The sequence below is a fragment of the Orycteropus afer genome, unplaced genomic scaffold (assembly GCF_000298275.1).
Source record: "Orycteropus afer afer isolate SDZICR_OR568_19922 unplaced genomic scaffold, OryAfe1.0 scaffold00061, whole genome shotgun sequence".
Taxonomy (NCBI): domain Eukaryota; kingdom Metazoa; phylum Chordata; class Mammalia; order Tubulidentata; family Orycteropodidae; genus Orycteropus; species Orycteropus afer.
The window spans coordinates 4,897,161-4,921,676 of NW_006921648.1; positions in this window are offsets into that span (position 1 = coordinate 4,897,161).

Consider the following 24,516-nt stretch of genomic DNA (forward strand, 5'->3'; position numbering starts at 1 on the left):
GATGGGTGGATGGGCGGGTGGGTGGGTGGATGAGTGGATGGGTGTGTGTGTGGGTTAATGGAAGGATGGATGGATGGATGGATGGATGGATGGATGGGTGGGTGGGTGAGTGGGTGGATGAGTGGATGGGTGTGTGTGTGGGTGGGTGAAAAGGTGGGTGGATGGATGGATGGGTGGATGGATGGATGGATAAGTGGATAGAAGGAAGGTGGATGGATGGGTGGATGGGTGGATGAGTGGATGGGTGTGTGTGTGAGTGGATGGATGGATGAGTGGATAGAAGGAAGGTGGATGGATGGATGAATGGGTGGGTGGGTGGATGAGTGGATGGGTGTGTGCGTGGGTGGGTGGATGGATGGATGGGCGGATGGATGATGGATAGGTGGGTGAATGGATGGATAAGTGGATAGAAGGAAGGTGGATGGATGAATGGATGGATGAGTGGATGGGTGGGTATCTGGATGGATGGATGGGTGGGTGGATAGATGGGTGGATATGTGGGTGGAGGTGTGGAGAGGTGAAGGGATGGAGGGATGAGTGGATGGGTGGAGGGATGGATAGATGATGGGTGGGTGTGTGGATGACTGAATGGGTGGATGGTTGGATGGATACAAGAGTAGGTGGATGGATGGGTGGGTGGATAGATGGGTGAATAAATATTTTGACTCTAATAGAAATTTCCTAGCTCCATATGTCCTTCTCAGAAACTGCAGGCTCATTCTCATTAGCTAGTGGTAGCAATATTTGGTCCACTGGAGAGCTATCTTTGCCTGATGCTCTGTCATGTGGAAATCTGGAGTTCTCCAGCTACTGAATTGTTCCCAAAATTCCGAGACTCCTCAGCCAGTTATTCTTTCTCTAGGTGGTCACTTTCCTCTTCAGATTTGGAGTAAGTGTTACTGGTACATAGACGGCAGGGCCTAGGTGGTGTGGCTCATGAGATTTTGATGGGTAACACTGATCACGTGCTTTCCATTGGCTAGCCATGGCACTGAGGACTCAGTGTAGATTATTTCATGAGGTCCTTAGCACAGCTCTGAAAGGCAAGCCCCTCATTGCTTCCATTGCACGGAAGCTACTGAGCAGCAGAATTGGCACTTGAACCCAGTGCATGACTCCAAACCCCATGCTCTGAACCCCTACTCTGGTATTCCCCAAGATACGTTTGTGTTATTTCCCAAGATATGTTATTGAAAATGCACAAGATTGGCTTTAGGTACTGCACAGATAAGAGGATTTATTTCAATGGTTATGTATTTGTTTAAATAAGTATAAGAACAATACTAGCCTTTAATTTACGATAGTGGTGTGTTTGCACTTAAAGTCTATTTAAATAAAGACTTTGTTTAGTTTTAGGTAGTAAATGTGTCATGGTACATCTAGTACAATATGTGGCCAAAGTCATGTGAGGGGTACAGAATGACTGAAGTTTGGACAACATTGCACTGTGCCTAGTTAAATATCCAGAGGGCCTCAGTACACTCAAGTCCCTCTCCAAACCCCCCTCCCTCATTCTAAGGTCTATACTGGAGTTTTGTTTTTGTTGTTGTTGTTCAGCATTTATACTCAGCATCTAGAACAGTGTCTGGGAATAGAGTTATTTGAATATTTGTTGAATGAATGGATGGGTGGCTGAATAGGTGGAAGAATACATGGGTGGGTGGATGGATGGGTGGGTGGATGAATAGATGGGTATGTGGGTGGGTGGGTGGATGGATGGATGGATGGATGGATAGGTGGGTAGATCAATGGATGGGTATTGGGTGGATGGGTGAAAAGGTGGGTGGGTGGATGGATGGATGGATAGGTGGGTAGGTCAATGGATGGGTATTGGGTGGGTGGGTGAAAAGGTGGGTGGGTGGATGGATGGATAGATGGATGGATAGGGGGTAGATCAATGGATGGGTATTGGGTGGGTGGGTGAAAGGTAGATGGATGTATGGATGGATGGATAGGTGGGTGGATGGATGGATGAGTTTCTGCTACAACTGGTTGCTGGTGAGTCAACCCTGACTCATGGCAACCACATGTGTGTCAGAGTAGAACTGTCCTCCACAGGGTTTCTAATGGCTGGCTTTTCACCAGTAGGTCACCAGGTCTTTCTTCCAAGGACCTCTGGGTCTACTGTAACCTGCAGACTTTTGGTTGGCCTTGACCCTGGCTCTGAAGCAAGTCTTTGCTGACTGCTGGCTAGGTAGCCTCAGACACTTTACTTAGCTTCTCAGAGTCCTCAGTTCCTTTATTGGTACAACAACGCTGCTGCTGCACCCATTTCATAGGGTTGTAATGAAGATGAAATGATTTAATATTTGTAATGATTTAGAAGAATCTGGTGCATAAAAAACACTGCATACACATGTGTGCAATAACAATGCGTAAATGCAATATGCCTATACAGTGCTTGACCTATTGGAGACTTTTAGTATATGGTACCTTAAATAAATGAACGCCCAGAAGGTTTGAACTATGGGAATGTAAATCCAAAGTTCCCCAGCTTCATAGGTGTTATTAAGTTAACAGGCCCTCTGGAAATAATGGAGGCTTTCTATTTTATTTCTCCCTCCAGAATGGCCTATTTAGTGCCACTTGCCTGCAGATAGTATCTGGCTTCAGAGGTCCTCATCTGTGTATATTGATACTCAGGCCTAAGATGGTTCTAATAAGCTTTATTGACTTGGTGAACCCTGGCGTGCTTTTTATTGACATGCAGTGTAAATTATCCTACCTGACATTTGAATGTCCTTTCTCAGAAACGTGTTAGGCCTCACACGGCAGGCTGAGCTCAGACCGAGGTGCCCCTGCCCCAGTCAGGCGTGCATCGTGTAGATGAAGACATCACACCCACAGCCTGGATTCAATTAAAATTGGATGGAGAAAAGGAGCCATGAGATTTTGTTTTTGTTTTGTTGGATAAAGAGTTTTTAGGAACTATGGGAAGGGTGCACGTTTCAATGGGGTCCTAGCTATCCCCTCTGTGTTTGTTGGGGTCGTCAGCTCTCAGTGGGCCAGCCCTGACTTGCAGTGACCCCATGCACCATGGGACAAAACCCTGCCTGGTCCTGCATGATGCCCACAATCAGCTGTGGACCAGACCACTGTGCTCCAGAGGGGTTTCAATGGTTTATTTGTGGAAGTAGGTCACCAGGCTTTGCTTCCTAGTCTGCCCTAGTCAGGAAGTGCCCCTGGAACCTGTTCAGCACCGCTGCAACACACAAGCCTCTACAGACAGGTGGTGGCTGCCCACGGGTGCACTGGCCGGGACTGATCCCAAGGTTCTCACACGGCAGGTGAAAGTTCCACCACTGAGTCGCCACTGCCTCCTTCCTCTGTGTTTAGAAATTACAAAAAGCCAAGAAGCCATGTCTTAATATTCAGTAGTGTGAGAAGTATATATAGTCATAGACAAGCTTGCTTTGCAAAGAGAGTCATGTGACTTCAGATTCAAAAAGTTTTTGTTTGAATTTATTCTTGGAAATGGGGAAAAAGCACACACCCTGCAGCTGAAAATTGCTAATACAATCACCAGTTAAGGAACCTCATGCCTTCCAGGAATTCAGTTTCTTGGATCATGTTTCATAAGCCCATCTGGGCCCTTGTTCACTTATTCAATGGTCCTGCCAATGTTTATTGAACATCTATGAGGGCCAGGCACCTGTTAATGCTGGGAGTACATTGACAAATGAGACTGTCCTTGCCCTGAGGAAGACATGGTGTAGTTGGGAAGACATAGAGTGGATAATTATAACACAAGGTATGAAATGTTGTTGTTAGTTGACGTTGAGTTGGTCCTCTCTCAAGGTGACTCCATGCACAGTGGAATAAAACACTGTCTGGTCCAGCAACCCCCACCCCCCAGGATCATTTGCAGGTTACACCATTGTGAGCCATAAGCTAATTTTGAAAAGTTGATGTCAGAAATTTCTTCCTAGTCTGTCTTAGTCTGGAAGCTCTGCTGAAACCTGTTCAACATGGTAGCAACATGCAATCCTCCATTGACGGTTGGTGGATGTGCATGGGATTCATTGCCTGGTGAATGAACCCTGGTCTCTTGCACGCAAGGCAAGAATTCTACCACCAAACCTTTAAATGCTAGGATAGAATAGGATTCCTTGGTCTTGGTGCTTGTGGCATTTTGGGATTGATTATTTTTTATTTTTTATTTTTTTAAGGGGCTGTCCTGTGCATGTGGCCTTGCCATGAGTCGGAACTGACTTGATGCCAGTGAGTTTAGTTTGGTTTTTCGATCCTGTGCTTTGAACACTTAGCCACAGCCCTGGCTTCTACCCAGTAGATGCCAGTAGCATACCTTCTCCTGTCATGAGACTCACCTTGTCTCCAAACATTACCAAATCTCCCCTAGGGGGCCGAGTTGAGAAGCATTGTTCAATGAAGACATGTGCAGAGGTCCAGAACCACAGCTGATTGAGCTAGGGGATGCTGGGTGTGCATTTCAGAAAGATGTTGGCATTTCAGCTGGGTCTTGAAACATGAATAATGGTTGAACAGATGGTGAAGTGGAAGTGCAGCACTCCAGGCAAAAGGGCCGTATTCTGAAGATGGCGCGGGACCAGGCAGCGTTTTATTCTGTTTTGCATAAGGGTGCCATGAGTCTGAGCGGACGTGACAGCAGCTGACAATACCACAACGGTTTTCAAAGAGCTTGGTGCTGGAGATAGACCAAGGCTGAAGAAGAGCTGAGGGAGGAGGGTTGGTGTAAGGGAGCTGGAGCATGTTTATATCCTGAGGGCCAGGAGAGTCTGAAGACAGAGCCGAGGGAGGTATGAACTGATGATGAGGAAAGACTCTGGGGGGGGGGGGGAGAGGAGCGATCTAATCAAGCACCCAGGCAGAGCTTTTTGCTGGGGAATAAGTGCGTTCAGAGAAGGACTTATATTTTAGCTCCACATCTGTCCTGAGCTGCTCTGTCTTCTTTGTGAACTTCTCCAGAAAAAGTACAGTTTGCTTTTATTGCCAAGTTGCTTGATTGCCTTGCAGAATAATGATGGGCAAGCTCGTCTTGGAGTTTTTGGACACAGATGAATCAGAGCGGGAAGAGGTAGAGAAATCAAATAGACTGATGGTCTTTTCCTTGACATTTCCTCACGTTGGCTACCCCTTCTCTTGCCAGTCTGTTAATGGTTGCTGACATCTGTGAAACACATTTCAAACTAGAGAGAGAGAGAGGGAGAGAGGGAGAGAGAGGAAAAGAGAGGGAGAGAGGCAGAGAGAGAGAGAGAGAGAGAGAGAGAGAGAGAGAGAGATATGCAAGAACATTTCACCTGCATCACAAGGCATTTTTGACTTGGGCTTCACTGTCCCCTCCTTTTGTCCATGATAAGATGACTTCTGGGGCAGGTGCCACTTCTCTACCCTCCTTCGACAGTGACTTAAGGATCACTGCCACTGCGTGTGCTCTAAAAAGACCCACTAAGAAGGGAGCAGGGTACCTCCCTCACGTTGTCTGCCACCTCAAGCTGCCAGCACATTTTCTCTTGATCACACTTTATCCTTACACCTGCGAGCCAACTAGAACTTGGATGCGAGGAAACTGGTTCAGCCAGGTTCGGCGTTGCTTGTCTGGGACTAGAAGTTGAGTCTGCTGAAGCCTAATCCCTTTATTCTTTCTAATGCACGGCATCCATGTTTCTTAGTCATCATGATCACTCCAGAGACTCCGGAATGGCCCTTCTCGAGTGTCCCCATGATTCTCTGTGGAATACCTGCTGATTTTAATATATTTGTGGTGTATCACCCATGCTTCATAATCCTTTTAATGGTTACCTCCTTTCTGTGGCACATGAGTGTGTTTTTGAAAAAAGGGCAGATACCCATGTACAGACCCATTAGATGTTATGCAGTGGTGAACCCCCACCTCCCACACATCCAACTCTACCCACAAGCCATTGTGCTATGGGACTAACCACGCTCATGTCCAACACCAGCTACTTGGAACACCTTGACAGGACTACATGGTGCATGTGTGTGTGTTGGAAGGGCATTTGAAAATTCATATTCCCAGGTCCCACCCCAGACTTCCTGAGTCAGAATCTCTAATGGGGCCCCCAAGCATCTGAGTTTTGATGAGCATCAAGGATGCCTCTCACATACACCAGAGTTTGGGAACCACAGGGCATTTGAATTAGGGCCACAGGGGCTTTTCATTTCTACCAGGCACTGCACTGACTAGTCCCACAAAGGCCAAGATTGTCTCTTCTTCCTTCATGGGGACTTTGGGAGTGCAAAGACTCTGTCATGGCCACCCATCCCCATATACCTGTGTCCCTGGGTGTTTACCATCAACATGAATGCACTCTGGACTTCCAGAGGCTAGCACTTGAAGTTTCTTGCGTGATGGTGCTCTGGCCACTGCAGCCCACTCCACCCATGCCCAGGCTGAAAATGACACCATCAACACCTGGCCTTCCCTGCATCACCAATAACTCTTGAACAGTGATGAAGGGGATAGGTGCATAAGTAGTCAAGCCCCCTTACCCGTTGGGTGGCTAAATATGGGGCCATGTTCTATCCTGGCTCTCAGAATGCCGTGGTGGGAATCAGCCCATTATCCCTGGTGGTACCTGGCTTGAGAACATTCTCCTTATTGACTTCTCTCCCTTAGTGTCTCACTTCTCCTGTCACAGTTTCCTGGGTTCACCGCCCCCCCCCCCCAAGTATACCACTTGTACTCGGATGCTTTTCTCAGGGCCTGCTTCTGGGGAAACCCAAATGAGCCTCAGTAGATGAATCAACAGAGCACTGTGAGTCAGACTTAAAGTAAACCCCATCAGAGAAGGCTGGAGTTAATGGAGACAGGCCACGCTGAAGAAGGTTCGCTATTTTTCAAAAACATAATTTGTTTATTTTTTGTTGTTGTTGAGAATATACACAGCAAAACATACCCTAGTTCAACAATTTCTGAAGCTGCCATTCAGTGACACTGCAGATGACGCTACAATGCAGCCGTTCTCACCCTCCTTCTCTGACTTGTTCCTCCTCCATTAACATCAACTCACTGCCCGCTAAGGTTCCTGTCTAGGCTTTCGAGTTGCTATTGTCAGTTTGGTCCCATGGAGACAGTTCTTTTAAGAGCACAGTGCTCCAGGAAGACATTTTTCACTAGTGACGCTAACCTGGTGTTTGGTTTTAAGAAAACTCCAGGGGATACTTTGGTTTAAGGTTTAAAGCTCACTCAGGGCTATGTTCCAGAGGTTCATCAGAAAGTTCACCTTTAACCAAATGACACACTGTGTCTGTTACATGGTTAGATTCAGTTCCTAGCATCAGAACATTGAGTTTTAGCCATTTAATTTTATTTCCTCATCGTAACTGCTGCCCAGACTTGAAATGTATTTTACTCTTTTCTTAATTTAGAGACTTTTTCTGCTTAATTGAAGTGTGAGAGCTAAGTGGAAGTACTAACTGTGTAAAGGGAGAGCTTAGTGACATACAGGGAGCTCAGGTGGCCGAGTGGTTCTGCTCCCTTGAAGACTGACAACCTTGGAAACCCAGTGGGGTCATGATGAGTCAGGGTTGACTGCGTGGCAGTGAGTTTGGTTTTATTTTGTTTGGGTAATGCACACTTTGACCAAAATTTACAGATATTTTGCTGCTCAGAGCATTTGTAACTCACTCCAAATACATAGTCTTCATCCTAAGGTTGTATATTTCATCTTAAATGGCCTAAGTATCTTTACTTATCCATTTGTAATAGAATGACTAGGACTTAAAACAAAACTAGTACATTTAAAACAAATCGATTGTCAATATTCTGTGCTGCTAATACATGGCACATTTTCCCCCTTGAGGTGTTAGTACATTAAGGCAAAACTATTTATGTTCTGATTATAAATTCATTAAGTATTTACACCTCATTGACTTGGAACTTTTTTTTTTCCTTGAGAAGTCTCACTTCACCCTTCACGGTCAACTTCATTTGAAACTATTCAAAGCAGCATTCATGATATTTAAAAAATTATTTTCAGTTGGCCTTCTTAAGACTCATTTGCCTCTTTTTTTGTGTGCTTTTTTTTTTTTTTCTTATTGTGGTAAATATATATATAAGAAAACATTTGGCATTTCAACGATATTCATATGTACAGTTCACTGACATTAATTACGTTCATATTGGTGTTTTGGGCACAGATAAGGGTGATGGTCTCATTGGTCTTTGAATGTCCTATGCACTGTGTCTTTGGGGGATGCGGTTTAGCATGCTCTGTTCCAGAAATCAGTCTGCCAAGAATTTAGAAATGAGGCCTGCAACATGTTAGGTGTATACACTTTGAACATTTATTTCTCTTATCTGAGCCTCAGTTTTCTCATCTATAAAATGGGAACAATAATATCACCCACCTGCTACAGCTTCTCTGGGATTATATGCCATACTGCAGGCTTAAAATGAGTCGAATAAGTGCTCAGAAATGTTTTCAGTTTTTCTCTTTCGAGCACGTCTGAAACAGGACCCACAGACACATAGACTTCTTACCACCTTCCTTGTTGTCAACTGCCATCCAGTGAGGCCCCAGCTCATGACAGCCCATGCACAGTGGAATGAAGCAGTGCCTGGTGTGTGCCAGCCCCTGTCCATTGTGGCTCAGACTGTTACAGGATTTGCATTGGCTGATTTTTGGAAGGAAATCACCAGGACCTTCTTCCTAGTCTATCTTTGTCTCGAATCTCTGCTGAAACCTCTTTAACATCATAGCAACATGCAAAACTCCACTGACAGACGGGTGGTGACTGCCCATGAGGTCCATTGGATGGGGACTGAACTTGAGTCCCTTACATGGAAGGTGAGAATTCTACCATCTCACCTAGCAGTGGAATAAACCTGGCATCTATCTCCCAGTCCATCACTCAGTAATAAGTTGGTGAAATTAGCAAACGCTTCCTACTCATGTCACTCCGACTCAGAACCTACTCTGATTTTCAAAGTTGGATAAAGGGAGATTTGCAGTCAGCCTTGCACAGGTTGGCTTGACAGCTGATCATGATGGCTCCACAGTGGTGAGTGACCTTGTCCTCTTTGTTGGTTGGAGATAGTCTAACATTGACTTAGCCCAACATTTAGCACCCAGGGGAGTGAAGTGAAATATGTTGCAGTGCAGAAAGCAATGGAGTTGCCAAGACCAACGTTGCATGTCTTAGAGATGACCCTGCTTTAGAGCTGTTCCTGTGGAAGTCACACCTGACTCTAGTGAGTGGTGTTTGGGTGCCAGGCACGACGCTGCACATCTTTTCATGGATTACACCATGCCATTCTCATCCTCACCATGGGTGAGAGGAAGCATCACTGACCTGGGTGACTGAGAAAGATTTCATTTCTCTGAACTTCAGCTTCCTCATCTGTAGAATGAGGGCAATAATGAAACATTGCTTATGTCGCAACTGGGCAGGGCTGCTACCGACATCTGATGCGTGGAGGCCAGGGATGCGGCTAACCATCCTGCAGTGCACAGGACAGGCCCCCACAGCAAAGCATTACCAAGTTTGAGAAACCCTGTGTTAGGCCACATATAATCTTAAGCATTTTGTCCCCATTCTACACACAGGGAAATGGAGGGTTGGGGATGTTTTAAAAAGCCATCTTGTTTGTTCACATAGGTAATCAGTGGTAGATACAGAATAGGTAAGCAGTCTGCCTTACCCCAGGATTTTTATTTACTTCGCCAACTATTGAGAATCCTTGTTTGCTTAAATCTGACCCAGCAGAAAATATATACTTTTTTTCCAAAATGCTTTCTACATATGCAGGCTCCCGTTGTTGCTTCAGATCAAGGAAAATTTCTTTTAGTTTTTCTTACTCCAAGACACATGGACTAGGAATTCCTACTTTCATGATTATGAATCATTTACCTGGCTCTTAGTGTACCTGGATGGAATAAGGGATAAGGGTCCCCCCTAGTGAATGGAAGGACAAGGTACATCCTGATTTATGCCTCATGAACCCTGCTCTGACACAAAACAGACTTAATTTCAAGTCCTGGTTTACCCGTGTGCCAGTTCTTCAGGCTTGGCCAGGTCACGGAACTGCCTCCTTTCCTTTAGCTTTTGGTTTCTCAGCTCCAAAAAGGAAGTCATAACAGTACCTGTGCCAGTCATGAATCTGAAGAGCTGACACAGTAAGCACACCTGCTTGTTAGTGTCGTTATTCCTCTTGTCAGCATCCCCATTGTCCAGGACGCTACTTTTGTTGCTGTAATCTCTGTCGTTAATCAGGATGCTTCCAGAGACACAGTGGGGGAGGAAAAGGGATGAGCCAAAGAAGAGGAGAAGCCATCCTGGTTATTATTTCGAAGAAACTGAGCATGAAAGTTTGGGTCTTTTCAGAAAAAGAGGAATTCATCCCTGGACACTGTGGGTGACTCATTCTCAGTATTAAATGTCTTGGTTAATATCAAAACTCTGAATTATATGGCAGATGGTGAGTTAGTTCAACCAATCAATAACTATGTATTGAGTATCTGCCATGTTCCCTGGAGCTATGGGAGGATGGTGAGTATGAGGTGCAGTCAGTTCCCTTGTGGCCCTTGGACTGTTTAAATCAGTTCATTTTTTTCCCTACTGTGCTTTAGGTGCAGATTTACAGAGCAGAGTTTGTTTTACATTCAACATTCCGTATACATTTGGTTTCACTTTCCAATTACCATCCCCAACCCACTCTCCTTCCCTCACTGCCCAGTAACCCCCGTCCCCCCCCCCCGTTGCCCCTCATAGTTATACACTCCTGTGTGTCCTGCATTTCCTCCATGCTAATGTTGCCCCTCTGGTGCCCTTGGGTCGATTGCTCCAAGGGATGCATCTCCATAGAGTATGTGGGTGCGTCACCCTGGGTTGGGTGGTCTGCATGTATGTCTTCTTTACTATTGGGCTAAAAGCCAGCCACTGGGAGTGAGTTTTATTCCAGGCCCAAACTGTATCCCAAGGCCATAGTATTGGGGGTCCCACCAGAGTCCATCCAACCAGTAATTCTGGTCATTATTGTGTTTTGGGATTTTGTTCTACATTTTTGCTCCCACTCTATCCAGGAGCTCCAGTTTTGATCCTTTCCTGAGTGGTTGGCATTGGTAGCTGAGCACCATCTAGTTCTTCTGGTCTCAAGGTCTGTCATGTCCTAGGGCTGATTGCTTCCAAATATCCTTGGTTTTGTTTTTGTTTTTTTGCACTCTGCTTTGCTTCCAACGATAGGAGACCATTAGCTGCATCTTAGATGGCCGCTTGAAAGCTTTTAAGACCCCAGTTGCTATTCACCAATATAGGTTGTGGAACAAGATTTTTATGTATTTTATTGTGCCAATAGAGTCTGGTGTCCCCTAGTACTATGGTCATGAGTCGGTAGATCCATTGGATCTCTCTCCCACAGTGTCTGGCTGTCTGTGAGGGATTGCTCTATGTCTGTCTTCTGTTGTTTCTGTAAGGATTGGAGGTATTTTGTATCATCGGTATCTGTGCAAGATTAGCCTCAGCTGAATCTATCCTTGGTCTAGAGTATAATCCTGTTCATTGACCCCCATCTAATCTTCTCAGATATTTATGTGTTTATCTGTAGCCTGGTATTTGGTGTTAATGGTAATGCAGTATTGTGGTATTAGCCTCTGTCGTCTGTATCTTATGTGCACAATTCAGTGTCTTCCCTTTCCCTAATGTTATCATGGTGGTCACAGACTCCTTCCATACCATCCTTCCCCTTACCCACCTCAGCGTGTGGCCCCCAACTAGCTCGAAATTAATCTCTCCCCTTCCCTTCCCATCCTGGTAACCTACAAAGTGAGTTCCCTTTCTTAAGAAAACCTTTCTTTGTCTTTTTACAGTTATGGGCTCATACACTATTTGTCCTTTTGCGATTGACTTATTTCACTCAGCATAATGTCCTTTAGGCTCATCCACGTTGTGAGATGATTTGTGTATCCTCCATTGTTCTTTAATGTAGCACAGTATTCCATTGTGTGCATGCACCATAATTTGGTTATCCACTCATCCATAGATGGGCATTTAGGTCGTTTCCATCTCTTTGCTATAGTGAATTGTGCTGCAGTGAACATAGGTGTGCATATGTCTGTTCGTGTCCTGCCTCTCACCTCTTTAGGATATATTCCTAGTAATGGAATTGCTGGGTCAAATGATATTATTTTCAGTTTTTTAAGGAAACGCCATACCGTTTGCCAGAATGGTTGTACCATTTTACAATCCCACCAGCAGTGCACAAGAGTTCCCATCTCTCTGCAACGTTGCTGGCATTTGTTATTTTTTGTCTTGTTGACCTTTGCTATTATTGCTGGGGTGAGATGATATACCTCATCGTTTTGATTTGCATCTCTCTAATGACTAAGATCATGAGCAATTCCTCATGAGTTTGTCTTTAGTGAAGTGTCTGTTCAAGTCTCTTGACCCTTTTAGAGCTGGATTGTTCGTCTTTTTGATGTTGAGGTGTTGAAGTTTTCTGTAAATTTTGGAGATAAGTCCTTTGTCAGATATGTCAGTTCATTATTTTAACCCAGACCATGATGAAGCTTTCAGGGAACCGTTCATCCCACCATGAAGACTGAGAACTTGAGGGCAAGGCAGGTCTTGTATGATATTGTGATTGTGCAAAGAATCTTATTGAATCAAGAGTCATTTATAAATACGTTAGAGTATAGCATCCTTTCTTCAGCAGTTACTGTTGAAAAGAATCCTTGGGAGGGGAGAAGAAGGGATGCTTGCTGATTTTGATGTCCTTTTATTTGTTTTCTTCTTTCTTCTCCTATCTTGCCTACTGTACCACCAACCACCCCCAAATCCTAGAGTACACCATAGAATTTGCTGGATGTTTACTGTGATGATCTGGCAAAGTTCTTAAAATATAAACAAAACAATCATTGGAAGTACCAGGAAATGCAGAGTAACACCCAGGGCAATGACAGTGGAAATGATGGGGTCTTGGCAAAGCCCGAATGTCATCCAGTCATAGGCTCTCCACTGCCTTGCCATAAAGTAAACATGCCTGACAGTTCACTTCAGAGTCCTTTATGAACTTTCCCAGCCTACCTCTCAGCTTCACCTTTCACTGTGTTGTACCCCCCGCCCCTTCCAGCCAGCATGACTCTATTTATAGTGAACAGATTTGCTGTTCCTTGACGGAGCTCAATTCTTCTCCAGGAACGTTCTTCATCCAACATTTTGGGTATCTGAAGCCTCTCTCTCTCTCTCTCTCTCGCTGTTTAAAGGTGCTTTCCTCTAGAAAATCTTGCTTGACGACCCACTCTCAATACTCCATGTCAGGATGTCCTCCAACCCAGTATTGGCTGAAATCTTTCAAAACTCTGTTGTAGTTTATGTGGCTGTTCATCCCATTAGACTGTAGGCTTATTGAGTACCAGGACTAAACATTTAGTGTACATACTAAATGTTTCATGTCAAGGACTAACCTAAGGTAAGGCATGTATTTGATGGCTGGAAGAATGAAGGACTAAATGAAGGGATGAGTGGGTTCATCTGTCAACCCATCACAAAATGGTTAGCCCCTTTGGACATCACCCACCACACGGCAGAAGAAAGGCCCAGGAAACCTTTGCAGAGCTATGTGGCTGATCCTGTGCGCTGGCAGACAAGTAATATCCTTGATGTCAAGCAGCTTTCACTTTAATGGGGAACAACATTTAACACAGGTCGAGACAACTGATGTAAGAAAGTTAAATAGAGGCACTAGAGAAGGTCATCGAAGGGGTACCACACTGAGCCTGTGTGTGTTGGGGAGGAAGAGTGGTGGCAGGGAGAAGTGATGTCCAGATGGAGAACTAAGATGCAAACAGAAGTGATGCAGGATGAGAGAGTTTGTAAAAGTATTCCAGTTTGGAGGACCAACACCTGAAAAGGCTGAGGCAAGCAAGAGAAGAGTGCTCTTGGACGACAGGGTTAACGTGTAAACGGGCAGCAAACAGTCCAGTCAGTTATCAGCCACGACTAGGACATTGGAGTCCTGGGAGCAGTAGTAGAGAACTAGAGAAAGTGTCTAAGTTGACAGTGAAATAATGCAATTTACACATTAGCTAGATCTTGACTTGGTTGAGCTGGGTTAGCGCTCTATGACTCAAGCATGAGGCTACGGTCATTCTCTGCCACCAGCTTTCTGGGTACACTCTTTCTGACATCTGCTTTTATCACAAAGTGCAAAGTATTTTTCATGCCCAGTAGGAGGAGCCAAAGCCTCCATATTCTTTACAACCGTAGCTGGGTCTGTCTGGGCCAGGGTCATGCTAGGAGCTGTCCACTTCAGCACCTCTCTTTCCCGTGAAGTGGCTCAAAATGGAGAAATGGCAGAAAAACTCTATCTGAAATGGGAAAAGGTCATTGTGAACAAGAAACTAGTGCTTTCCAGATGAAGAGCATAATAGCCTGCTGTATTGATCTTTACTCTAATTTTGTCTTAAATTGTAATGAATGTCCCCCTCACCCATTCTAAGCTTTCTTAAGCCATGTAGCTATACAGGTGCCGGTGAGTCATGCCTGCAACTAACTCCTCATCTATCTCAGCCTGTTTCAATCTCAAAATAAACAAACAAGTCAAAGCAGGCTCTGACTGACCTTGATCTTGAGATCGTTGAATATGTTTTATTTCATGTCCAATGGAGAAATATATATTAAAAATAATAATATCAATGCCCAGCGATTACCCATTTTAATGAAACAACAGCCAGTGCTTCTGCCTTGAATGATTGAATTTTTTTTTCTTCTGAAATAAAAATGAAGGACTATGGAGAAACAATTCCTGTTGGTGAATTTGCGCAAAACATTATGTTTCAACAGAACTTCCCATTAACTGCCATTTATTTCTCTTCTCATTTTGATAATTTGCTTTTAAATTGAGAATACCTCTTTTACAACCCATCTCATCTCCAGCACAGCTAGACAATTACATTCAAAGTCAGTGGTTTTCCCATCATAAACAGTTTTTTGGGGAATGATTATGATGTTACTAACCCAGATTTATGGCTTCGTTGTACGATCACTGGAGAAGAGACTAGTGAGAGGGAAAAAAAAAAATGTTTACACACAAATATATTATCATCAGAGAGAATCCTACAGAAGCAGCCCAGATTGCAAAGGCCACCACGCTCTGGGATCAGTGGGTTTTGTAACTTCTTTATCTCAGACAACGAGAACATGAATGGTTTTGTAAATATCCCCGGTGTAGGTAAAAGTTCCCTGTCTTTGTTTGATTACAAAGGAAGCAACCCTGGGATGATAGGGTGCGGGGGCTCTTATTGGATCTGCTATGTGTTTGTCATTGTTGTTAGTTGTGGTTGAGTCTGGAAGCAACCCTGGGATGATAGGGTGCGGAGACTCCTATTGGATCTGCTGCGTGTTTGTCATTGTTGTTGGTTGTGGTCTGGTCAGTTGTGACTCGTGGTGACCCACAGGGTTTTCAGAAGCAGATCACAGGCCTGTCTTCTACTGCCACATATTAACTCCAAAAATGAAACCCATTGCCATCAAGTTGATTCCAACTCCTAGCAACCCTATCGACCAGAGTAGAAGTGCCCCATAGGGTTTCCAGGGCTCTAAATCTTTACCAAAGCAAGCTGCCTCCTCTTTCTCTCATGGAGAAGCTGGCAGGTTCAAACCACTGACCTTTTGATTAGCAGCCCAAGGCTCTAACCACAGTGCCACCAGAGCTCCTTATGAAATACACATATTCACATGATACAAAGGAGTGTGTGGGACATGGGCCATACTGTGGGGAATTTTACAGGCCTATTTCGAAGAGAAGCCCTGCTGTTAATGCAAAAACAACTAAACCATATGATGGGAAAATGGGCAAGCTCTCAAGGCCAGAATCTGGCCTTGTCCCCAGTGCCATCTGCCCTTCAGAAGGCATGGTGGTGCAGCGGATCCCAAATGCAATTAGGCCTGTGTGGGAGTCCTGGCCCTTCTAGCTTTGTGACCTTGAGCTCATTGGAACTCACTAGACCTTAGACTTCACTGTGGAACATAATCATTTGCATGGTTTTTTTTCCCTCAAGTGCAGGGGGCTCTGGCTCAGTGGGTGCAGGGTGGGTCTCAGAAAGGAAAAACACTGAATTAACCTCTGTAAGCTTCAGTTTTCCAATCTGTAAAATGGGTAGACCTACAGTATCTACTTGGTGTAGTTGAGACATTCAGTGAGAGCATCCGTTTAAGTGCTTAAGCAGCCCCTGGCAAGGAGTAAGCGCTCAGAAGTGGTCCTCCTTGCTATGGGGTCATATGCTTCCCGCTTAGCAAAGGGGACACTCCCCAGGCCCCCTGCAGAGCCAGCTCCCCGGGGAGGATTAGGTGGTGCTATGACCACAGGCTAGGGAAAGCCCAGACAGGGACGCCGCACATGTCACTCACTTGCTCCTTGGGACCTTGGCTAAATATTTGGATCTTGTAATGGGCTCGCTCCTTGGCTAGCCACTTAGCCTAAGCTTTCCTCCTGGAGATTTGTAGATTCCCGGAAAACTTCCCCAGGCCAGCTGAAGTGGGCTGCGCAAAAACCTCCCCTCCCTTAACACTCCAAGGAGGGCCTGTCTACTCTTCTGGGGGGGCGGGGGCGGGATGGAGGGGGCGCTCGGGCTTCATCGAAGCTAACCCACTTCGCAACTAAGAGGGGTCTTGGGAACCAAAAACCTGAGCCCTTTGCCCCTTTTCCAACTGTCCTTCTCCCTCCCTTCGGCTAGGCGACTGAGGCACTAGGTCGCGGGCTGCCGCCGCCCGCTGGAATCCGGGGCCTCACGCGTGATCGCGGCGGTGGCACGGGGAGGGGGAGGGGGCGCTCCCTAGCGCTCGGGATTATTTTTGGCTCCGGAGCCCGGGCTGCTCTCTGGCTGTCGAGCGCGCACATACGCGCGCACACACACGCACGCACACACACACACACACACACACAATTCACACGCACACATTTTCTCGCTCGTTCTCTCGCTCTCCTTTGTTTGTTTTCTAATCTCTCTTTCGGTTTTTAAGATCGCCTCTGCACTCTCGCCGGGCTGTCTGCTCGCGCTCTCCCGGGCCGGCGGGCTGCACACCGCCCCCCTCCACCCAGCCCCCCTCGCGGTCTCCCCGAGCGAGCGCGGGGTTTGAAGGTCACCTCCTTCCCTGTCCCTGTGCGAGCCGCGCCGCCGCCTCCGCCTCCCCCAGCCGGAGCCGGTGGAACAGGCGGCGCTGCCCCGAGCGGTGAGCGCGGCGGCGGCGGCCGGAGTCCGGGGTCCGCGCGGGGTGGGGAAGCCCGGATTCGCGGAGGGAATCCCGCCCCCTTTGCCCCGGCCCCCGAGGGCGCTTGGCTAACCCGGGAGCGCAGAGGCAGCGGCAACTCCAGCTTCCGACCCCGCGCGTGCGTCTCCACGGCTAGAGAAGGTGGAAGGAGAGAGCAGGGCACCCCACACCTGGAAGGGAGAGCCGTGCGCCCCGCCTCGGCTTCCCGAGCCGGGGAACTTGGAGCCTCCGACCCAGGCAGAGCGAGCAGAAGCGGAGTGGCAGCCTCAGCACTGAGAGACCTCGCACGCTCCAGACCCCCGCTCCGTGGCCGGCAGGGCCCCGGGCAGTCCGGACTCGCAGCGCCCAGCTGCGCCCAGGCAGGGGCGCCAGGGCGGGGCTGACCTGCCCCCGAAGTTGCAGACGGTGTAGGAGAAGCCAGCACCCCCCCTTCGCCGCCTCCAGCTCATGGTGAGTGTAGCTGGGGGTGCGGAGAGCGCAGGGGAATGAGGGGTCTGGGGCCGCGGACAAGGGGACCGAGCCAGGTTCGCCGGGAGTTCTAGGTAAGTCCAGGCAGAGTCGCCGCCTCTGCGCCCCCCTGACCTGGCCCAAGGGGTTCCACTGAGAGCAGAGCTGGGTCCCTTAGAGCTGTCTTCCTCCGTGCGCGAATCTGGGCACGTTGGACTGGGAACTTTTTCAGGGTGTGCAGTCATCTTCCAGCAGGACCCCCCAGGATACAAGATAGCGAGCCCACCCCCTCCCCTTTCGCCTGTTGTGGCTCGAGCCTTCCCTCCCTCGCCACAGAGCCCTCCCCCGGAAGCGCCTAATCTGCCTGGTCTGTCCCCCCCAGGGAGCGACTCCCAGGTGGAGGCAGGAACCTGCCTGCGCACTTAGGGTAGCCTCCTTGGGCAACTGGAAGCGCGCGCTCCTGGAGCCCAGGGTCGCTTCCTTCTCCACCGCCCTGCTCCCCTGGTCGTGCTCCAAGCAAGGAGGGCCTTCGGTGGCCAGGGAGGGCGTTTAGAAGCACTGAACCCTTTGTGGGCGGCGGTGGGGGCGAGGATCATTGAGCTGGCAGACAGAGTCTCTTGTTTATTGGCACCAGGATAAGGGCACCCAAGGTCCGCGTTAGACCCCAGCTTGGAAACTCTGGAGTTAGAAACTCCTGCTGCGGCCTCAGCACCTTGGAACACCTTCATCCGGAGCAGGAGCCCCTGGCAGTGTTGGATCTCAGCGCTGCTTCGGAGCCCGACCTGGGGTCGCCTCTGGTGGGCTCCCACCTCCCAATCGTCCAGGTATCTAGGCGGGGGCGGGGCTCACGGAGCGCCCTCCCATCTCCGAGACATTCCTGGCCCCTCAGGCGCCAGCTCCCAGGATAGGATGTCACGCGGAGCCTGGCAGCTGCTTGCGCGGGAAGGGAGGGGAAGACCCTGGTCCAGATGGGCCTGGAGCTGCCAATACCATTCTTTACCACCGGAGAGTGGGGGGCTCCTGGCTCAATAGCGGGCAAGAACAGGATACACCCGCCTGCCCAGAAGCATATGGGGCCGGGGCAGCTCACTTGCATAGAAGTCTACCTCCTGCGCAGGCCACAGAGCACGCAGCCATTGGTATTTCTAGGTGAATTGGAATGAAGTGAGGGAGACTTTGTGGAAGAAATATGGTGTACCATAACTTGGGTTTCCTTTTTATTATTTATCTACGTACAGGTGTGTGTGTTTGTGTGTGTGTGTAATTTTTTTACTTTTAAATCCACTGCGCAAACAGGCCTGGCCTTGTCCACACAAGTTGAAGACACACCTCTGCCTGCCTTCCTTTCCCTCCCTCCCAGCTCCTCCTCCCCCCTGTTTGCCATTTATCTTTGTTACAAAGGATTTTAAAAAAAGATGAGAGGGCCTGGTTCTTTTCAATTTTTAAGTGACCACAGAGGGCCTAGCTGGAGCCACAGGCAGGTTTATTTTTGGCCAAGAGCCTTTCTCTTCAGAGGAAAAGGCCCTGGGGCCTAGGAAGGGTGTAGGTGCACTGGAGGGAGTTGGGCCAGCAGGCAGTGGGCCGACTCAGCCTTGCTGCTCTGGGGGTGGGGGACGCTGGGTCCCCCAAGTTAGTTTCTGGGTGAGTTCACTTTGGGGGAAAAAAGGCATCTTCCACAATTGTCGAGACTAGAGCTTTGTGGCTCAGAAAAGCCCAAATCTCAGCTCTGCCACCTTCCTGCTGTGTGACCTTGGGCAAGTGACTTACCCTCTCGGTGCCTCAGTTTGTCCAGCTGTAAAATGAGTGTTTCAGTAATAATACTGACCTCTGAATTAAATGAAGAGAATTAAATCAAGCAATAAACCTTTAGAATGAGCCTGGATCATGGTTAAGTGCCTAGGTAATTTTGTTGTGTTCATTATTATTATTTTTTCACATGCTGTTTGTTGCTATCGAGTTGATCCAACTCCTGGTGACCCCATGTATGTCACAGTAAAATTGTGCCCCATAGGGTTTTCAAAGATTGTGACCTTTCAGAACTATATCACCAGGCCTTACTTCCAAGCCACCTCTGGGATGGTTCACACTGCCAACCTTGTGTCAGTCTTCTGATACTCAGTTGGATAGAAGACGCAGGTACACATGTTTTCTTTTCAACAACAGATGTAAACTTGCACATGGAGACAAACTACTTCATCATAAAGGGAGGTGGTGTGACAGAAAGCTTCCTCTCTTTCCAAGTAAAGGCGGCCTGACCTCTTCTGTGTTCTCCTGTGGGCATGTTCTGAGGGTCAGGGACATACGGCTTGCTGGCAGGGACCTAGGCTGCTGACATTTGACTTACTATCTCTACAAGCATCGTAGACTCCAAAAGTAAGTTTTTGCAGCTGGTGTGCATTTCTCCTGATCAGCTGGGAGGCCTTCAGCTCCTTGGCCTCCTAAGACAGAAGTGTCATCTTAGTAAATTTTGCTGTCCTCAGAACACACTGTCTAATGTCATCCTATGGTCCCAGTTTTCTACCTAGCAACCAAGGCCAGACATGACTCTGAGCAGATGTCTCCTCCTGTGAGAGCTGACCCTCTCTGCCGTATTTACTTTCCATGGTAATTGACGCTTTTTTCTTTTTCTTTTTTTTTAAAAAAACTGTATCTTTAAAGTCTGTGCATAGACTTAGTAGGCATCCTCAGGTCTCTGATGACTTTTTTTTTTTTTTTTGACTTTTTTTTTTTAAGTAAGTTTAACTATTCAGATGAAGCCATAACAAACCACTGTATTTTATAAAAGTCCTTTCATACATACATATATATATATAGATAGATATATATGTGTGTATGTATATGTATATATGTATGTATGTATTTGCATTCAGAAAATTCAGTCTCCTCTGTAAAAATATGTCTGACATTTCACCTTTCAAAAAATTAGACCATTTTGTTTGCATCCTTTAAGCTGATGTGTGGCATGATGAACACATTCCAAGAGGAAAATCGTAGTTAGCACAGAAAATACTTTGGGGAGATAGTGTTTTCCCAGTGACTTGTGAGACACTGTTGAAATCCAAGTGCATTGGCTTTGAAGGACACAAGGTAGCAAGTCCTGCCATTCCTATGAGTTACCAGGTGAGTGTGCCTCTCAAATGAGTACCAGCTGACATTCCTAAAATCGCCCAGTAATTTGTCACATTCAGATCCACTTACGCTCGCCAAGACAAAACTTGGTTGTGCCCAAGACTTTGAACACAGAGATGATGGTTTAAGGAAGCTCTGAGATTCCCCACAATGTCCCACCTCCATTATTTCAAACACTGCCTCCAAGCCCAAGTATAAATATTAAAGCTTCAAAGAACCAATCAGTGATGCTGCTTCAAAATCAGGGGCACCCAACATGTTCAAAGGCACTCTAATGGAGCAACAGTTAAGCCCTTGCCTGTTAACGGAAAGATTGGAGGTTCAAACCCACCTAGGGTCTGCATGTGAAAGACCTGGTGAACTGCTGCTGCAAAGATTACAGGTTGGGAAACCCTGTGGAACAGTTCTGCTCTGTCCCACAGGGTCACTATGAGTGAGAATCAATCTGATGGCACCTACACAGAACTTTCAGACAATTTCAGTGGTGAATATGGTTGGACTAGTTCGTAGAGCCTGAGCTTGTTGGAAAAATGGCATTTGGAGTTATCTAGGGGAGAGCTGACAGTCACACTTTGTATCTGTAGTTTCTCTGAACACCATAATTGCCACTGCTTTGCCATTGGTCACCGGACACAAGAGACATGGATGACTGCTGTCTGCTAAGAGAGATGGAGTGTCTTTTTTGGGGGGATGGGATGGCTCATGCAGTAAATATTTAGAACACGCCATGTGTCAGGAGCAGGGCATGGTGAACAAGTCCGACGAGAACCCTGCTATCTTTGAGCTTCTGTTGTGGTGGAGGAAGCCAGAGAGCCAACAAGAGATGAGGATACTCCATCGGGAAAATTTAACAAGGGTTACAAAAGATAACATGGTCATGTGGTGGGGAGTAGCAGATCATGTCATCAATCCAGTGGGCATTTAGTGGGCACCTACTGCATGCCAAAAGACAGTGGTGATTCAGTAGAGGTTGTGATTTCCCCTCAAGAGGTGGGGTTTGATCCTCAGCCAATGCATCGTGTGCACATCCCCTACTCATCTGACAGCAGAGGCCTGTGTGTTGCTTGGGTAACTAAACAGGTTTCATCAGAGCTTCCAGACTAAGATGGACCCGAAAGAAAGGCCTGACTGTGCACTTTGGAAAATCAGCCAGTGAGAACGCTCTGGAGCACAGTGGTCGATCCGAAACCCATCACGGGGTTGGCGGAGGACTGGGTGTTGCTTTGTTCTATTGTGTGTGAGGTTCTGTGGATCAGGAGGTGGCTGGACAGTGACTGAAGGCCAGAACAGCTCTGTGCCACAGCACTCGGAACACACAGTGATCAGTGCACACACACCCTGTCCCCATAAAGCTTCCTTTCCTGGGTGGTAGTTACATGGAGATGTTTCACCGTGAAGGAAAAGGAGGTGCAAGGGCCCAGAAGTTGGACCAGTGATGAAGTTATAGCCATGAAGTTGGATCACCAAAGCTCCAGAGCCCTGGGGAGGAGTTTGGATGTAATTCCGATCGGGTGTCACTGAGAGAGGTGTTATGTGGGGGAATACAGTGATCTATTATTTGTGGTTTAATTGGTGTGGGAAACATTGTTAGATGTGTGTGAGAGGGTAAAGACACACACATGTCCCTGGCTAGCCAGCTTCCTGCTCTTACTTCTGATTCCTCCCTGTAACAACTCACTTTGGGCTGTCCATTTCCTGGCATCGGGAAGGGTAAACCCTACAACATCGAAGAAATGAAACGTTATTTTCTTCCTCCCTTCGGTAGCTTACAGCAAAGTCTTCTCTTGAAGAAGAGATCAGCTGATATGGAAAAGGCACTGCAGGTTTCCCAGGAGTGTGCTCTGTGTGGGTGGAAGAGGCAGAGGCATCTGTGCGTGTTGCAGTTCTTAGTTGCCCTTCCTCTGGTGGCCCTGTCAAGAGCCCCCCGCCCCCAAACACACACACTGAGCCCTGTGACTTGGCTGACATCTCCCTGAGGGTTTCCTGAGAAGAACTGCACATGTTGTTACTGTCAGCTGTAGTTCCCTGGGCCCCTGGCTCATTGCAACCCTGCACACAATGGAATGAGATGCTTTTGGTTCTGCACCAGCCCCGTAATTAGTTGCAGGTCGGACTGTTTTGTTTTCTCTGGCCCGTATTTGAAAGTAGGTCTCCAGGCCTTTCTTCCTGGTCTCTCTTAGTCTGGAAGGTCTGCTGAAGCTTCTCAGAACCCTGGCAACACCCACCCTCCTCCAGCAGATGGCCGGTGGCTGTGTATGAGGTGTGTTGGCCGGGCATCTAACCTCAGTGTCCCACATGGAATGTGAGAATGCCACTCTTTGGAATTTCCTGCAAAGAGTTGGACGTGTGCCTTTATTTATCCTCTGCTGCCATATTGCCTCTTCCAGAGAGTGGCCACGTGTTTCTCCCATTGTTGGGTGTGGGCCAGTGTGATAATGGGTATCAGCAGAAAGAAATGGATTGCTCAGTGAGAGTTCTGAGTGTCCTTGACATTGTCTTGATGGCACCCCTGGACTTGGAGGCTGGAGGTGGAGTTGGATGCAGGGTTTGGACATCTGGACAGTTCCACTTTCCATCCATATGTGGCCCCCGAACCAGTCTCTCTTTGTCAGCAGCCCTGGGACTCCGTCATGGCTTGCTGCATATGCTGTGATGATAACTCGTCACATGTGTTGAGCTTTCCCTACATGGCACAGACTGTGCTTGGCACTCTTGTCATTGTGTTGTGTTGTGTTCTTGGTATGCTGATTTTTTCCCCCTCTCCCTCACACACAGATTACCTTGCTTGCTTCCCACTGACAGCTCCCTTGCTCAGGGACACCTTCCCTGATTGCCCCTGTGTGTATTCTCCTTCCTCGTAGCATCCCAGGAGCAGTTGTGTATGTCCTTGAGGGTCTTTCTGGTTGATCTCACTGGAGGCTCACCCCAGAAGGGCTATGCACCAAACCAGGTTTGGACATCCCTGTATCCCTAGCATCCAGCATAGTGCTTAGACCCCATCTGATGCTTCTTGTACTCTTTGAGGTTGAGTCTTCCGCATCCCCATTCTGCACCTAGGTGGCAAGGCTTGGGCAGGTGTTCAGCAGTTTGTCTCAGCAGGTAAGAAGAATGTCCAGGATGTGGAGTCTGGCCATCTGAGCCCATAGCCCATGATCACTGTGCACACTACCATTTTCCTGCTTTTATAACAGGGTGGAGGGTGACATGGAGTCTCTGGGTGGGGCAAATGGTTAACATGCTTGGCTGCTAACCAGAAGGTTGGGAGTTCAGTTCCACCTAGAGGCTCCTTGGGAGAGGGTCTGATCATCTACTGAGAAATCTGCCATTGGAAATGCCATGGGACACAGATCTACTGAGACACTTGTGGGGTCAACGTGAGTCAGAGTCAACTCTGCAACCCCTGGTTCGGTTTCTTTGGGTAAAGTTTGAGTCACCCCTGGGTGGTGCAAAAGGTTAGTGGGATCGACTGCTAACTGGAAGGTTGGAGGTTCGAGGCCGCTCTGAGGTGCCTGGGAAGAAAAGCCTGATGATGTGCTTCTGAAAATCAGCCATCAAGCACCCTCTGGGGACAGCTGTCCTCTGACACATGTGGAGGCACCAGGACTCAGAGCTGGCAGCTGGTCCTGGGCAACGGAGCTGGCCCTGGGCGTTGGTCCTGGTCAACGGCAGCTGGCCCTGGGCGTTGGTCCTGGTCATCGGCAGCTGGCCCTGGGCGTTGGTCCTGGTCAT